Source organism: Otolemur garnettii, unplaced genomic scaffold (genome assembly GCF_000181295.1).
Source record: "Otolemur garnettii isolate 467f Iridium unplaced genomic scaffold, OtoGar3 scaffold00052, whole genome shotgun sequence".
In the NCBI taxonomy this organism is placed as follows: Eukaryota; Metazoa; Chordata; class Mammalia; order Primates; family Galagidae; genus Otolemur; species Otolemur garnettii.
In genome coordinates, this window is record NW_003852447.1 from 8,218,520 (window position 1) to 8,234,469 (window position 15,950).

The 15,950-nt window shown below is 37.1% G+C and overlaps 1 protein-coding gene and 1 pseudogene across 3 annotated transcripts in view; both read left to right on the top strand.

Annotated features, from left to right (window-relative positions):
• Nucleotides 1-15,950, top strand: part of PRKD1 (protein kinase D1) — a 305,211-nt gene that overhangs the window by 21,846 nt on the left and 267,415 nt on the right. The window lies entirely within an intron of this gene.
• The window catches only part of LOC105887167, a 99,237-nt pseudogene continuing 92,188 nt past the window's right edge, over nt 8,902-15,950 (top strand). The window contains exon 1 of the transcript XR_002773936.1: nt 8,902-9,046. The product of XR_002773936.1 is annotated as a synaptogyrin-4 pseudogene (transcript). The remainder of the gene's footprint in view (nt 9,047-15,950) is intronic.

A 15,950-nucleotide genomic window follows, 5' to 3' on the forward strand; every position in this document is an offset into this window, starting at 1 on the left:
GATAACGTGATAGTGTGGAAAGAGAACACAGGCATACAAGTAGGAGATCCAGGTTGTGGTTCTAAATGTGGAGTGAGCACCTACTACGTGCCAACCTCCATTCTGAGCTTTCTAAGCTTTGAGGGTATAAAGTCAAACAGCCTTTGGGTCCTCAGTAGCTTCCTAAATTCTTACTACTGGGTTTCCTTACTTTTTCACCATCTCATTGAACAGAAATAGCAATACTTGTTTTTCATATAGTCAGAGTTTGTTGCAAGGATCAGAAGGAATATGGCCTGAGAGGGCATTTTTTAAAAGGGCCCGGCAGTGTTGTAACAAGAGGGTAGTAGTATTGATTGATAAGATTTGGCATTTTCTTCTTTTACTGCGGCTGTTCTGCTGTTGGTTAGTACTGAGCAGATGCAAATGTGAGTTGATTAAAGTATGAATTTGGACTTGAAGACATAGAATTAATGGATTTCCTATGCTTTACCTTTAAACTACTTCATATTAGGGTTATTATAAAGATTTTTTTATTTTTTTCTTACAAAAGCTCAGGGTTTTTAATGAACACTGGCTCTTCACTGTGAACTGGAGCAATCTATCTCAATGGTAATACAGAATGGGCATACTAAATAAATATATCTGTGGATAATAACTATTTTATAGGATTATCATGAGAGATAACCTCTAAAGAACACTTACGCACTGCTTTACATACCAGTCAGTCAGTCCATGATGACTGATGACTGTGATGACAGATTTATTCATAACTTTATCAAGGTTATAACTTAAGGCTTGCTTGATTCTAATACATTAGAATCACCAAATTCTAAATGATAAATTCTTACATTCCCATAAACAGCCTCTCCGTGTATAAAGTGTATTGTACAAAAGAAATCATAAATTTTTTTGGCAGAGTTCAAAAACTGGTAACCTAATTTACATAATAAATCATAAGTGAATTCATGAAATTTCTTACAAATATTACCACTTTATTTACAAATGTATTTGATATTATTAAATTACAGTGCCTATTTGATGTTATCTGTGTCCTATTTGTGTGAACTCAAAATGGCAAATGCTAACCTCGCTATAAATATTTTCATATTTGCATCATAAGTATGAGAATTTGCACTTTGAACATTTTATAAAAATCAGTTAAACTTCAGAGCACTCCAGTGACTGAGATACTGTAAATCAACCTTCTGGATGGGTATTGAGATTTGCCAGCCCAGTGAAATTGTTTGCTTTCTGTACTCTAAAATAGCATCCAGACAGGAGTCTTTATCATTGACTGATTCTTTAAAATTTATCTCACTTTCTTTTTATTTATAAATAAATATATATTTTAAAAATGTCTGTACATAAAAAGCAAAGGAACGGTCAGGCAGCTTGCATCTGTGACCCCAACCGATGTAATCATTTGGATGGGATTGGAGCCAGTTTAATCAAATTCTCAGCCAGATCCATAAAAAACAAAACGAACATAAGCAGCAATAACGCTGTCTATTTTGGTCAGAATTATCAATCTAGTTGTGTTGGAAGACATAACAATAAGGATAATTGATGACTTGCTTTGTCTTTAGTTGAGAAGTCTGACAGCCAAGTGAAGGGACAGAATGTTGTATATGTTATGTCTTATTCATCAAAAGTAAAAATACTTGCATAGTATGGGATTTATTTATTCTATATAAATCTTTCAGTGTGTCTTTGTTGCCTCACGCTGTCCTGAGCTGCAGAAAAAGAAATCCTTTAAAGTTGTAGACTGTACCTCTTTTACTAACTCAAGTTAAGAGGAATATTATGTTTAGTGGCCATCACAATCTTATCAAAGAGTCCCTCAGTTTCGTATCTTAATGTGCAAAAATATACGTAAGTGTAGAACTGCAAAGTGTGGAACTGAAGAGCTGGCACACCACCGTCTCCAGAGACAAAAAGAGCAACAAAAAACCTTTATTTTAGTGAAATTAAGAAAGAATTTGTCCCCTGAATGGATTAATAAACTGTGGTGCGTCTATATCATGGAATACAATTCAGTCATAAAAAGATGAGACCTTACATCTTTTGTATTAACCTGAATAGAGTTGGAGGACATTGTCTTTACTGAAATTATCACAAGAATGGAAACACAAGTATCCAGTGTACTCAACACTAATATGAAGCCAGGGGATGAACTAAGCCACGACCACACCAGAGAAAAACTCAGTTAAACTCAAGTTGGGGTGGGGGAGGGGAGCAGGGGACTGGTGTGCTCCCACCTGATAGCCCCCATGAAAGGGTGTATGGCCCACGTCCTGAGTGCAGGACACAACTGCAACAGCGGCCTCCCCTAACAAATGCACATAGCGTGTGTAATCTCATCACCTATACCCTCACATCCAGCTGAAAGTTTTACAAAAGAAAAAACTTGTAGTTTTTAGGATAGGTTAATTTAAATTTTTAACTTATTTTGAATTTAAAAGCATAACTTACATATAACATATTTCCCTGTCAAGTTGAAGAAACACAGAGAGCTCTGTATTACTGTAACAAGACTATTTTTGAGAAAGCACCATGGTATAGGGAATTGCTAACTGCTATTTCTTGAACAGTCGTATTCCAAATGTATCTTTTATCGAAAGGTATTGAGTACCATTGAAGAAAAGAACATAACCAATCTGTTAAAAAGCCCTACATTTCCCCCTCAGATTTTAAAGTACTGTATATTAGCCCTTATTGATGGAGCACCTGTGACCAACGTACGGTCTGTTAGTTTAACACTTAAATTCATCTGTTCAAGAAAGGAAAGCCCTGTTAGTTTTCTGTTGTCGTATGAAATGCCCTCCAAAACAAACTTGATGTGTGGGTGATAATTTTAAGTATTGCAAAGTCTTTTATTTCCCCCCCCGAGAATTATACATCACAACATTTTCGGTTATCACTCAGCTTTTCTTAAACAGTTTAATAGTTTTTGTTGGGATCCTATTTTGTTTGATTGCTTTCTGTAGCTCTTGTGCTCTGAACAGTAAGGTAAGTGTTCAGAACTCCATAAGATCATATGGAAGCAACCAATTTCTGCCAAATGAGTCAGTCAGTCTTGCAGAAATCTGATCTAAATCATGTCTTAAAGAAAAAACAAAGCCCAGAACACCAATAACTGAGCACTTGATCTATTTTGTTTCATTTTTTTTTCTTTTTATCTTTATAAAAATTTTATCCAGCTAAAATTGTTCTCATTTTACAGATGAGGAAACTGTGACACAAAGATTTATTTAATAAGAACGAAGCTGTGTAGTTAATGACAAAGGGCTATCTGGTTCAGAACATTGGCTTGTCCCTGGATTATAGTCCCACACGGCCACCAGGACACTGCAGTACACAGGATTGTCTAAGTGTGGCATTTGTGTTCTGCTCACGAAGAATACACCCCTGTTCAAAGTGAAATGAGTATTTGTGGGGTTCTGTCAGTATAGAAAGTGGGTGCTTTGGACTATGCCTTTCTGTAAGACACCCTGCAGACACCTTTGTTTTCTCTGTAGAAGTATTTCTTCCTTTCATTTTTTTAAAGGATGGGTTTATTTATTTATCTGTTTGCAGTGAGGAAGAATTGCCTTTTTCTTTTCTTTCTTTTTTTTGAGGCAAGATTTTGTGCTGTTGCCCAGGCTGGAGTTCAGTGGTACCCTTGTAGCTCACTATACCTTGGAACTTCTGGGCTTAAGTGACTCCTCTTGCCTACTGAGTAGCTGGGACTATAGGAATGTGCCACCATATCCAGCCTATAAGAGTGTTTCTTTGTAATATCCTTTTATTATGAAAATTCAGCTTGAAACATTAAGAAGTTATGTAATGTTTCCCTACCTGTCGAGTTTGATCCCTGAGGTTACCCATGTGTTGCCTGAGTTACACAGGTTTCCAGCAAATTTTCTCCAGCTTGAGATGTGCAGCTGTTCCCATTTTACCGTTTCTGAGACTGGAGTACCTTTTGTCCCTGTTTTGTAGCTTTATGAAAAAAGTTGTTTCTCTTGTGAGCTTGTGATCTTGGGCAAGCGACTGTGTCTCTCTGAGACTTGGTCTTTACAAATTTCTGGAAGTATCTCCTGATCTTCCTGTTCTACCTACTTATTGTTAAGGCAGGGTGAGCCAATTTTTTTTTTTGTAAGCTGTGCAGCAATATAAACATTTAGTGCGCTTGCTAGCTGTTCTTGCATTTGAGTGTTCATGAGAATCATCTGTGGAATGTGTTAAAAATGCAGATTCCTGGCACTCACTTCTAGTGATTTTTATTCTGTGCATCTGGGGAACAGAAACAGGCCATCCTGTATAAAGACAATCATGCCCGTAAGCATTGTAATAAAAACACACAGAAAACGTCTTTAGAGACCAGTTTTCACCTGTTAGATTGGCCAAGTTGAAAACAATAATACTTGGTGTGGGGGAAATGGCTATTCTTGTGGGTCACTGGTGTGAGTATAAACTTGAACTCACCCTTGAGAAGGGCCTTGGAATATGAATTTAAAGACGTGGGAAGTTGTTTGCCTTTGGATCTAGGAGTTTCATTTCTTAAACTTTTGAAATGAAAATCTCACCTGCACAAAAATCTTATGTGCAGAAATATCCATTATATAGTTGTTTATGAAAGGAAATAGATCGCAAACAACTCAGACATCTCATAATAAGGATGTAGTAAATGAAATATGTATGTTCACATAATTAAGATTATGCAGACATTAAAATATAGATGTGAAAATGTATTTTTGTTCACGTGAAAGAGATCTTTGCTATGTGGTTAAGTAAAAAAGGTTTATAAAACATGTATAAAGTGAGCTGATAAAAAATTTGTGTTCATGGGGGTGGGGCATGATTATATGAGGGACTTTTCCTAACAAATGCAATCACTGTAACCTGGGTCTTTGTACCCTCAGTGAACCCCTGCATACTGTGTTCATACATAGAGGTCTAGATAGGTATCTAAAATTGTAAGTGGTTTTCTCTATCCTGGCTGATGGGATTATGTCTTTTTAATTTTTATATAATTTCTTATAAAATAAGAAAATTTGTACATTTTTATAAGTTAAGAAATATGAGAAACTTTTTTACTTTTAAAAGAAAGAATATTTAGTGAACTTACATGATTATTATTGTTCTTTTTATTTTTCTCCCGTATTTGCTATCTCAGTTCCTTCCCACACCTGATTCTCCCTCTGTACATGACAGTTCATTTGGTTTGTTTTCTACCAAGGCTCTTACTGGGAGATTCATTTGCATGTCAGTTGTGATGACACAAGACTTCCTGCCCCATCTCTTATTTATTTATTTATTTATTATTATTATTATTTTTGCAGTTTTTGGCCAGGGTCAGTTTTGAACCCACCACCTCTGGTATATGGGGCCGGCGCCCTACTCCATTGAGCCACAGGCGCCGCCCACCCCATCTCTTATTTCTTCCTCTGTTCAATTCTCATGATGCGTTTGGACACCTTGAAGCCTTTTTAGCCATTTTACATCACTAAATCCTGGCTCCCACAATGTTACTGCGTTCTTTTGCTTGGTTTCCACACATCTTGTTTGCTTTGATTTGTGTTTCCCCGGCTTTAAACCTGTATCTGAAGTTTTTGCTAATGGAATTAGAAATCAGTCCTGTCCTCTTTATTTTCCTGATAGCTTACTGATTATCAGGGAGAGGAAAGCCCTGGAGTCCACTTGCTCTCCTGTCACCAAAGCAAATCACTCCTTGTAGTAGGGGAAGTAAACCTGGGTGTGGGCTGACAGGCTAGATGGAGAATGTTTGTGGGTAGGGCCTGTGCCTGTGCCTCTAGGCGCTTAAAAGTATGACAATCGAGAAACCGTGAAACCTGGGCTTACTCAAGTTAAGAGTGGGTAAATCCGGTTTTAGCCTCTAGTTTACAAACTACATAGAAAAATTGTCTAAATTCTTATTTTAAGTGCTGTTTTCTCATCTGCATGGTATTGAACAAGAGGATATCCAACTCTCAAAATTACCAAAGTTTTCCCTTGGAGCTTAGAAGGTAAACAGATACTTAGAATGTAAATGTACTATTTGAAGGCTCTTGTTTTAATATCATATGTCTTGAAATTAAATAGAATTTCTTAGTTAACTATTTTTGCTAAAGACTTGTGAAAAGATCAAGTTTTGAACTCAGTAGAGATTGCTTTTGTGCTTGTTCTGACAGTGCGTGTGGCACCTGATCGGGGTGAGCCAGTATTACCCTGGCTGATTTCAGAAATTGAGGTCATTCTCAACACTGCCTTCTCTCTTTCCTCTCCACTGGGTCACCAAGTCCTGTCCACTGTGTTTTCAAATTGTATCTCAAATCCGTTTACTTCTGTCCATCTGCACTGGCAACCCTGTGGTTCTAGACTCGGTTTACTTCTGTTCATCTGGCCTAGTAACCCCATCATTCTAGGCAATGCACTGTTGCTATAATGCAAGTCTCCTCATCCATCCTTGGCTCAGCGGACAGAGAACTTTGTTAAAATGTAGGTCTTATCAAAGCACACCCTGTGTAAAGTCCTTCAGTGGTGTCCTCTGGGATATTCCCCAAGCTCCCCATCTGTTATCTTTCCCTACCCTGCTCTGTGCCCCTGGAGGCTATAGACTATCTCCCCAGAGTCCTTTGGCTTTTAGATTTCCATTGAGAATGATATGCTTCCCCTTGCACCCAGAATGAAGGCCAGAGTTCAGGATGTGGGCAGAGATCTACAGGGGGGCTCTGCGCCCTCCGGCTGCTCCACCAGGAGACTCACTCACCTCTTCCCCCACCCTTGGTTCCAATGGTTGCCGTTCAGTTCCTTCCATCTCCCAAGCCCTTCCTACCTCCATGGGTGGGTGTTCTCAATCCTCTTGAGTGGGCGACTTTCCCTCCACCTCCCTTCCGCCTCCCTGGGCTCACCCTTGGTCATCCTTAATGTCCCAATGTGAACGTCACTTCCTCAGGGAAACTTCCCTGATTATGGACTTCCATTTCTCACTGGGTTTTCCTTTTGTGGCAGGTGCTGTGACTATAATAAATATTCATGTAACTATTTGCATAATGTTTCCCTTCTCTCCTTCTCTGTGAGATTCCAAGCTTCATGAGGTCAAAGACATAAAAATCTCTGTTTATCTTTTACATCTCGGCCTCATGAGCAGTGGCTGGTACGTGCAGAGCACTCACTAGTTGCCTGGAGGATGCATTGGGAGAGTGAAGATGGCTTCACAGGTAGTGTTCGGTGATTACCATGGAAATTTTAATGTGTCAGTGTCGAACTGGAGCAGAACTAGAGCTCTAGGATGTGATGAGAACTGAAATCCGGTGGGTGTCTGCATTCTTTCCTGCTGTTTCTCAAGCCCACCCATGCTATATAGGACCCCAAGAACCACATTCGGAAGAAAATAATACAACAAGGTGTTTCCTATCTTTTGATTTTAAAATTAAAAATGTTTACTTGTATGCACATTTTTGACTACATGTGCTCATTATAGCTTTTGTGACTGGTAGTATTGACTTTTTTCTAACCTTACTTACAAGCAAAGTTACATTTAACAAATGGAAATAAGATAGGAAAGCTTTGGTGCCACATTTTGAGTGAAGACAAAAAGTGATATAAGATTTAAAAATAAATAAAACCCTGTATTATAATAATTTTAGTTATTTTACAAATAATGTTCTTTTATTTTAGAAAGAATAACTTTGGTTATTAGCACCCTCATGAAAGTATAACTTTTCAATAAGAAAGTTTGGTTTTGTCACTTTTATGTACGTTAAATATTTTGAAATTTGATCTTCTAGATGTGATGAAAATTTTCTACTATTTCTCCTAAAATATGATATTCTATCAATCTCTCATAGGGTTATAACTCAGTTTTGTTTCATTGATTCATCTTAAAACGTTTGAATTTTATCCTAAGGGGATAAAATTTATTCTCAGTAGCCTTTTTAAAAGGAAGTAAACAGAGAGGTTGTTGAAATACATACGGTATTCTGTAAGTATTTCAAGTTCAAAGAGCTAATTGTAATTTATTTTTAACTTTATAAAGAAATTAAGTCTTTTGGATATTTTGATGGTATTTCTAGTCTAAGGTAAATTTATAGCTATAACATTCTAGAAATAGATGTGTTTAATGGAAATGTTGACAAATCCTTATTTGCAAGCCGTGGATAAGCCACTTAGACTTTTAGTGACCCCCTTTTCAATGTATGGCTATTCGTATTTATTCTTTTTAATTCTAATAATAATCAGTTTTAGATCATCAACAGGCCACTGTATACCCTCTCAGTCGGGTAGGTCACCTTCTGAAGGTACCAGGTCTGGAGGTACTATACTTTGGCACACTGAAGCAAGGGAATGCCTGAGAAGATGATTCTGTCTTGAGCTATTACCTTCTCTACAAGTTAATAGATGACAGAAGTCAGGGCATTTATGTAAATACAACTTGTAGCATTAAGTCATTCTCGGCACTGAAAGGAACGTCATTTGTGTAAGATTCTTATTATGGGGTCTCTCAGTATGGAAACTGCAGAACAAACTCCTGAAAAAGACAATGCCTACTACTCTTTGTGTGTTTGTTTTTGTGTGTGGGTGACCCTGAAATGATTCTACATTTAGTGGAAAGAGCACAGAAGTTTGTTCCTGATTCAAAGAAGAATTTCCTCAATGGTTTGGCTAAGGTGTATGGAAAACTTGAGTCCTTAAAAGAAAAAAGAAAACCCAGTTGATAGTACTTACATAGTATCCACTCTGTAGCTATCAAGATACTACACTTAATACGTTGGTGTGTTTTTAAATGAAAGAAGGAATGATTGTGTGTATAGATATGGATACTGAAATGAAAGAAATTAAGGTGCTGAAGAGCTACATATAGGAAAAAACATCTGTAAGAACTCTAAGAATGTGAAATCTGTAATGTGTGATGTAACACCCTCCACGTATTGAGAGGACATGCACTTTGATGGAACTCAGTACGTCTTAATTTATGCCAGTGGAGTCAGTACAGTTAATACCAGAACAACGAATTCAGAGACATACATGTCAGCATTGGTAGACTTTTACATCTTTGATGAAAGTCTTTTGGAAATGTTAAGAGGTGAGTATGGAAATCTTTTCAAATTTATTTATAAAAAATAAATTTAGATTAGATTATTTTGGTATGTTTATGCATATACATTTGTAAATAGCTGCATGAAAATTCTGCTTCTGAATTGAACTCTACAAATGTGCCTAGAGTACTTGTTCTTAAGGCAGTGTATATATTCTGTAGGGGATAAAATAATGGTACGGTACATGTGCTTTTTAGAAATTTACTACAAATAGGTGAACAAAGCAATCTAGAAGATCTAAAAAAAAAATGTCAAAAAGTTTACTATACAGTAGATAAGACAGATAGTGAAGAGTCCATGCCTTGAAGAGTCATAGGAGATGAGGTCCTGCTGACTCAGTGATCGGGAAGCCTTCACGCAGAGGAAGTATTGGAATGGGCCTGGAAGGGAGAAGATTATTTGTCATGGAAGATGCGGAAGGAGGGACATCCTTACTTCAGAAAATGGCCTGTGATACTGAAATAAGGGATGTTGGCATGCTTGAGAAAGGGAGAGGAGAGGGACAACTGGCATCTAATTAAACTATTTCACACATATTTTTGGTTTGTGCCAATGAATTGGGTAGAGGTTGTCATCATCCATAGCTTTATATGAAAAAAAAAGCTATTCTCTAACTAGGCCGTTGTTGCCATTCTTTGAGTTTCTGAGAAGTTTGTGTCTCTACCACAATGATGATAATCATGCTTTTTACAGGAATGTTTTGACCTAATCATTTTGCACATGTAGCTTGTTACATAGATGTCCTTTGAGCATCCTGCTGGCGTCCATTCACCACACATGTATCCCGCGATGGGAGACGTTGTGTACTGGCACATTTCTTCCTTGTTGGATCTCCAGTGTGTAGAACGGTGCCTGATCTATAGCAGACAGTTAATAAATATTTGGTGAATGTTTTTGGTAGAGATTCTTGCTTGATATTTAATATCAGTTATATTTTGTGTGATGTGCAAATAAAACTGATCATAAATTGTGAACTTGGTAGTAGAAACATTCTTTGCAATCGTATGAGGCATTAATTTTCATATACTGTGCAAGCTGGTTTTCCTTTGAAAGAATTATTGTATTGGAAGATTCCCTTTCCTTGGAATGTACTTGGAATATATTATCTTTAATCATTCTATTGGAAAAAAGTGAAAAGTCCAGAAACTTATTTCGGTCCTATATAGTCCTTATATTCCTATGAATTTTCTAAGCTTATTGCCTAACCCCCCTTCAGTCTGTATATTGAATCAGGAATTTTCTTGTCTATCAATCTATGATACACTTATTTTCAGATAACATTTATTATGTACGGTACAGTGCAGCATTTTCTTTTTCTTCTTAGAAGATTCTCCATAAAGATGAAGAGTTGAGGGCTTGGGGCCTTAGCTCTCTTGCTCAGGAATAAGTAATACTGGGGATTGAATCTAGGAATTCTTCATTTGAGTAGCCTTTCACTTCCAAAAGATGCCATCCAGAGATTTATTGCTTTAATTTTAACAAGTTGGGAAGATTAATACAAGTTTTCAACACTGAGAAAAAGATAAAACACTTGAAATCAAAGAGCATGCCAGAAACTAGCAGCTCTTTGCTCTGTGTCAAGAGAGAAGAATGGTTCTGGAGAGAACTGCCTTTGATAAAATACTGGCAAATTATCAAAATACTACTATGGTAGTATCAATATTATAATCATCTAGGGATTTAAGAAATTCATATGTGTAATGAGATGACACAAGTAATTTGAGAACTCCCTTAAAGAATTACCAAGGAATGATTTTTAACATAAGTGAATTCCTATATTTTCAGGGCGAAAATTTGTTCAGAAGTTCGTCCTTTGAAGAGTCAATGAGAATAGATAGGATTGAAATATATATGTGAGTGTCTTGGTGATTGATTTCTCACGTTAGACTTCCCTAAATACTCAGAGCATTGCCAGCTATTATTGGTAGTTTGCAGCGTAATGTAAACTTTTGCACTTTTGATAACTACGGCATATTATTTCTACTCCAGTGACTTGTTTTTATAGTGAAATCATCTTAGTTACAATGCTAGAGTGCTATAACCATTGACTTTTGCACTTTTGATAACTACGGCATATTATTTCTACTCCAATGACTTGTTTTTATAGTGAAATCATCTTAGTTACAATGCTAGAGTGCTATAACCATTGACTTTGTATATCTAGGCATTATCTCAGAGATACTGGGGCTTGGTTCTAGACCATTGCAGTAAAGTGAATGTTGCAATAAATTAAGTCACACAAATGTTTTGCTTTCCCAGTGCATGTGAAGTTATGTTTATATTAAACTATAGTCTATTAAGTGTCCAATAATAGCATTATGCCTGAAAATGCCAATGCACATGCCTTAATGGAAAAATACTTTATTGCTAAAAATTCTAATGATTGTCTGAGTCTTCCATAAATTGTAATCTTCTTGTTAGTGGAATATCATGCCTTGATGTTGATGGCTGCTGAGTGATCAGGGTGGTGGCTGTTGAAGGTCGGGGTGGTTTTTGCAATTTCTTAACACATTCTTAACACATTCTTAAGACAATGAATGAATTGTCTTAAGACAATGACAATGAATTGTCAATGAATGAATGAATGAATCAATACCACGTCAATTGACTTTTATAAAAGATTTCTCTGTAGCATGAAATGCTGTTTGGTGGCATTTTAACCTTAATAGAACTTTATTTAAAATTGGACTCGATGTTCTCAAATCCTGCCAGTGCTTTTTCAACTAAGTTGATGTGACATTGTAAATCCATAGTTGTCATTTTGACATTGTTCACAGCATCTTAACCAGGAGTGGATTGTATCTAAAAAACAACTTTCTTTGCTCAGACATAAGAAGCCACTCATTTGTTTACCTTTACTCAAAAAATTGAAGCAATTCAGTTCCATCCTCAGGCTCCACTTCCAATTCTAGTTCTCTTGCTCTTTCCACTACACCTGCGGTTCACTTTTGCCTCTGGCGTGCTGAACCCTTAAAAGTCATTGATGAGGGTTGTAATCAGCTTTTTCCAAAGTGCTGTGAATGTTGATATTTTTACCTCTTCGCATGAATCATGAATGTTCTTAATGGTGTCTAGAATGGCCCTTCCTTTCCAGAAGGTTTCAATTGGATTTGCCCAGATCCCTCAGAGGAATCACTGCCCATGGCAACTATGGTCTTACGAAATGTATTTCTTAAATAATAAGGCTTGAAAGCCAAAATTACTGTTTTTTTTTTTTTCATGGGCTGCAGAATGGATGTTGTGTTAGCAGGCATGAAAACAACGTTAACCTCCTTGTACATCTCCATCAGAGCTCTTGGGTCACCTGGTATATTGTCACTGCACAATAATATTTTTAAAAGGTTTTTTTTTTTTTTCCCCGAGCAGCAGGTCTTAAAATACTCAGTAAACTGCTGCAAACAGAGGTGCTGCCATCCAGGCTTTCTTGTTTCATTTATAGAGTACAAGCAGAGTAGATTTTACCATAATTCTTAAGGATTTTTGGAATGGTAAATGGGCATTGGCTGAAAGTCACCTGCTGCATTAGCTCCGAATAAAAGTGTCACCTGTCCTTTGAAGCTTTGAAGTCAGGCACCCACTTCTCTCCAGCTGTGAAAATTCTAGATGGCATCAGGCATCTTCTTCTAAGATAAGACTGTTTCATTTACTGTTGTTTAGTGTAGCCACCTTCATCAAGTATCCTAGCTAGGATAACTTGCTACAGCTTCTAAAGCAGTACTTGTTGCTTTGTTTTGCACTTTTATGTTACGGAGATGGCTTTTTTACCCTTGACCTTGAACCACGTGAACCAATGTCTGCCGGCTTCCATCTTTTCTTCTGCAACTTTGTCACCTCTCTGAGCCTTCATAACAATGAGAAGAATTAGGGCCTTGTACCAGATCAGTCTTTGGCTGCAGAGAATATTGTGGATCATTTGATCTTCTATCTGGATCACTAAAATTCTCTCTCTATTGGCAATAAGGCTGTTTCACTTTCTTGTCATTTTTGTGTTCACTGGAATAGAACCTTTCCTTCTAAAGGAAAATAACTTTTCTTTTGCATTCACATCTTTTTTTTCTGACACAGAGTCTCATTTTATTGCCCTTGGTAGAATGTCATGGTGTCACAGCAACCTCAAACTCTTGGGCTCAAGCGATTCTCTTGTCTCAGCCTCCCAAGTAGCTGAGACTACAGGCATGTGCCACAATGCCTGGCTATTTTTAGAGACGGGGTCTTGCTCTTGCTCAGGCTGGTCTTGAACTTGTGAGCTCAAGCGATCCACCTGCCTCAGCCTCCTAGAGTATAAAGATTACAGGTGTGAGCCACCATGCCTGGCCTGCATTCACATCTTGTTTGGTGCAAGAGGCTTAGTTTTTGGTCTGTCTTGGCATTTGATGTGCCTTCCTCACCAAGCTTAATCATTTCTTGCTTTTGACATAAAGTGAGAGAGACGTGATTCTTCCTTTCATAGGCCATTGTAGGGTTATTCATTGGCTAATTTCAATATAGTTGTGTCTTGGGCAAAAGAGAGGTCAAAGGAGAGGGAGAGAGCTATAGAAACACTTGGTCAGTGGAGCACTCAGAACACACGTATCTGTCGATTAAATTTGTTGTCTTATATGGGTGTGGTTCATGATGCTCCAAGACAATTTCAAAAGTAGCATCAAAGATAACTGATCACAGATCCTTATAACACATATAATAATAATGAGAAAGTATGAAATATTATGAGAATTACCAAACTATGACACATAGATGTGATGTGAGAACATGCTGTTGGAAAAATGGTTCCAGTTAGACTTGCTCAATGCAGGTTACCACAAACCTTCAACTTGCAGAACAATGCAATATCTGTTAAGTATAATAAAGGAAAACACAATAAAAACCTGAACCTTTTTTGGGTGCTGCCTTTATCACGTTATTGTCTTATCACGGTGTGATTTTTCATATATTAGTGTGTTTCTTTAGTTACTCTCTCCTTCATTAGACCATATGCTTCACACAGATCCTGCTCTTTCTGTTCCATTCTGGGTCCTTTGAGTCCAGATGAATGTCTGGCATAGAACAGACGCTGTGTAAATTCTTGTTGGGTGAACTAGTCTTCGAGTGTCTTTTAGACTAGATTAAACAGGAACCTGTTTTATAGTCTCCCTGACTGCCGTGTCTTCTAAATGCTCGAAAAAGCATCTGTGAAGGATAGGATTCTCACTTAGCATTTGTCGTTTTCCAGTTATTACCTTTTTCCCATTTTGATAATCTTCCTTTGGCTTACTTGAATTTATTGTTAAGCCCCTTAGGTAGGTTGGGTTCTTGTCTAATTTTCTAATTGTTTGTTATTTTCTTGGAGAAAATAACATAATCTGTATTGCCACTTTGGTGTATATTTGCAGATAAGGAGATGGAGTGGATGCAATCACAAAGCTAATGATTAGCAATCACTGGCAAATAAGAAAATGACCACTTAGGTAGTAGTCTTTCAGGGCTTTGTATTTAAATATACAGTTATACAGCAAATAATGAGACTATTTTTTTTTTAATACATAACTCCTTTTTTTTTTATGTCTGTGTCTTTGGTCAGAATTTCAGGAAACAAGTTTAAAATGTGAAAAACAGTAGCTCTTAAGTAATACTCCCCATTTCTTGAGTAATGATGTTAGCTGTTGTTCTATCTGGATGTTTTCATGAACCATCTTCCGTCCCTCATACCAATAATCGTTACTGTGTTACCTGAAGAGGCACGGGTAGAGAGCATTGAAATTAGAAATCTTAATCAAAACTGTGGCTTGGGAGTAGCATTCCTTCAAATGTAGATCAGAATGTCTTAGCGCAATAACCAAGAAAATGTGGTGAAGGCTATGTTAACCAGTTTGATGAAAGTATCTCCAGTTGTATATAAAACCAGCACTTTGTACTCCATAATTGCATTAATGTACACAGCTATGATTTAATTTAAAAAAATGAAATTCAGCTCTGATTTCATGAATTGCCTTTGAAAATGGCAATTTTAATCTTATTTGCTCAAAGTATTTATACTTTTAAATTCCATTAAAATGAGTTTTTGAACTAGTATCAAGGACTCTAGGACTAGTGGAACCATAGCTGCTAATTTTCATAATGGCAGGAGAACCCAAACATGGGACGCTCGAGAGTTTGTTCAGGTTAGGAATGTAACTTTGGTGATAGGAGAAAGTAGATGCTTGAAATGTTTAGGTCATTATAATTTCTTATGTATAACAGCGGCCTTAGCTCAGTAAATTATTTTTACCTCATTTAAAATTGTATGCTTTTCTGTGAATTATTTTTTAATCATTTTAGCAACAAGGCTGAGTAGGTATAAACAAAAAATACTGGAGACTTTGGAAGTAGGTGAGCTATAAATAACTTAGTGTTGCAATAATAATACATTATTCATTAACTCGGAGCTGCATTTCTGATTTGTGTGGTGTATCTGTTCTTTCTAATACTCCTCTGCTGCTTCTGTGCCATTACCATGTGGAGTTTCATTGTCATTACTCACCTCTGTTCACAGTGTTGGTCAAGATGGATGTCTCAGACTTCCTCACATAACACTCGTGATCTGTCCTGTTAACCTGAATTATACCATTTATGTCTGAATTTTCTTTTCTTTTCTTCAACATATTTGCTTACTAAGACACGGACTGTGATCCAGGTCTCGAGCAGGTAGTGTTTCCCTTCATGGTGCCTTTCCAGCCTTTCGATGTAAAGTGGATCCGTATTTCTGAGGGCTTCCTGCATCACCAGGTTCCCCCCGACCCCCCACAGCATTTGCACATTTACAGACGGGGACACATGTCAATTATGGCATTACATGGTATAGTCTTGTGTCTCTTCATGAGATATGTTCTGTGAAATAGCATGAGGCAATTTTGTCATGGTGTGACCATTATAGAG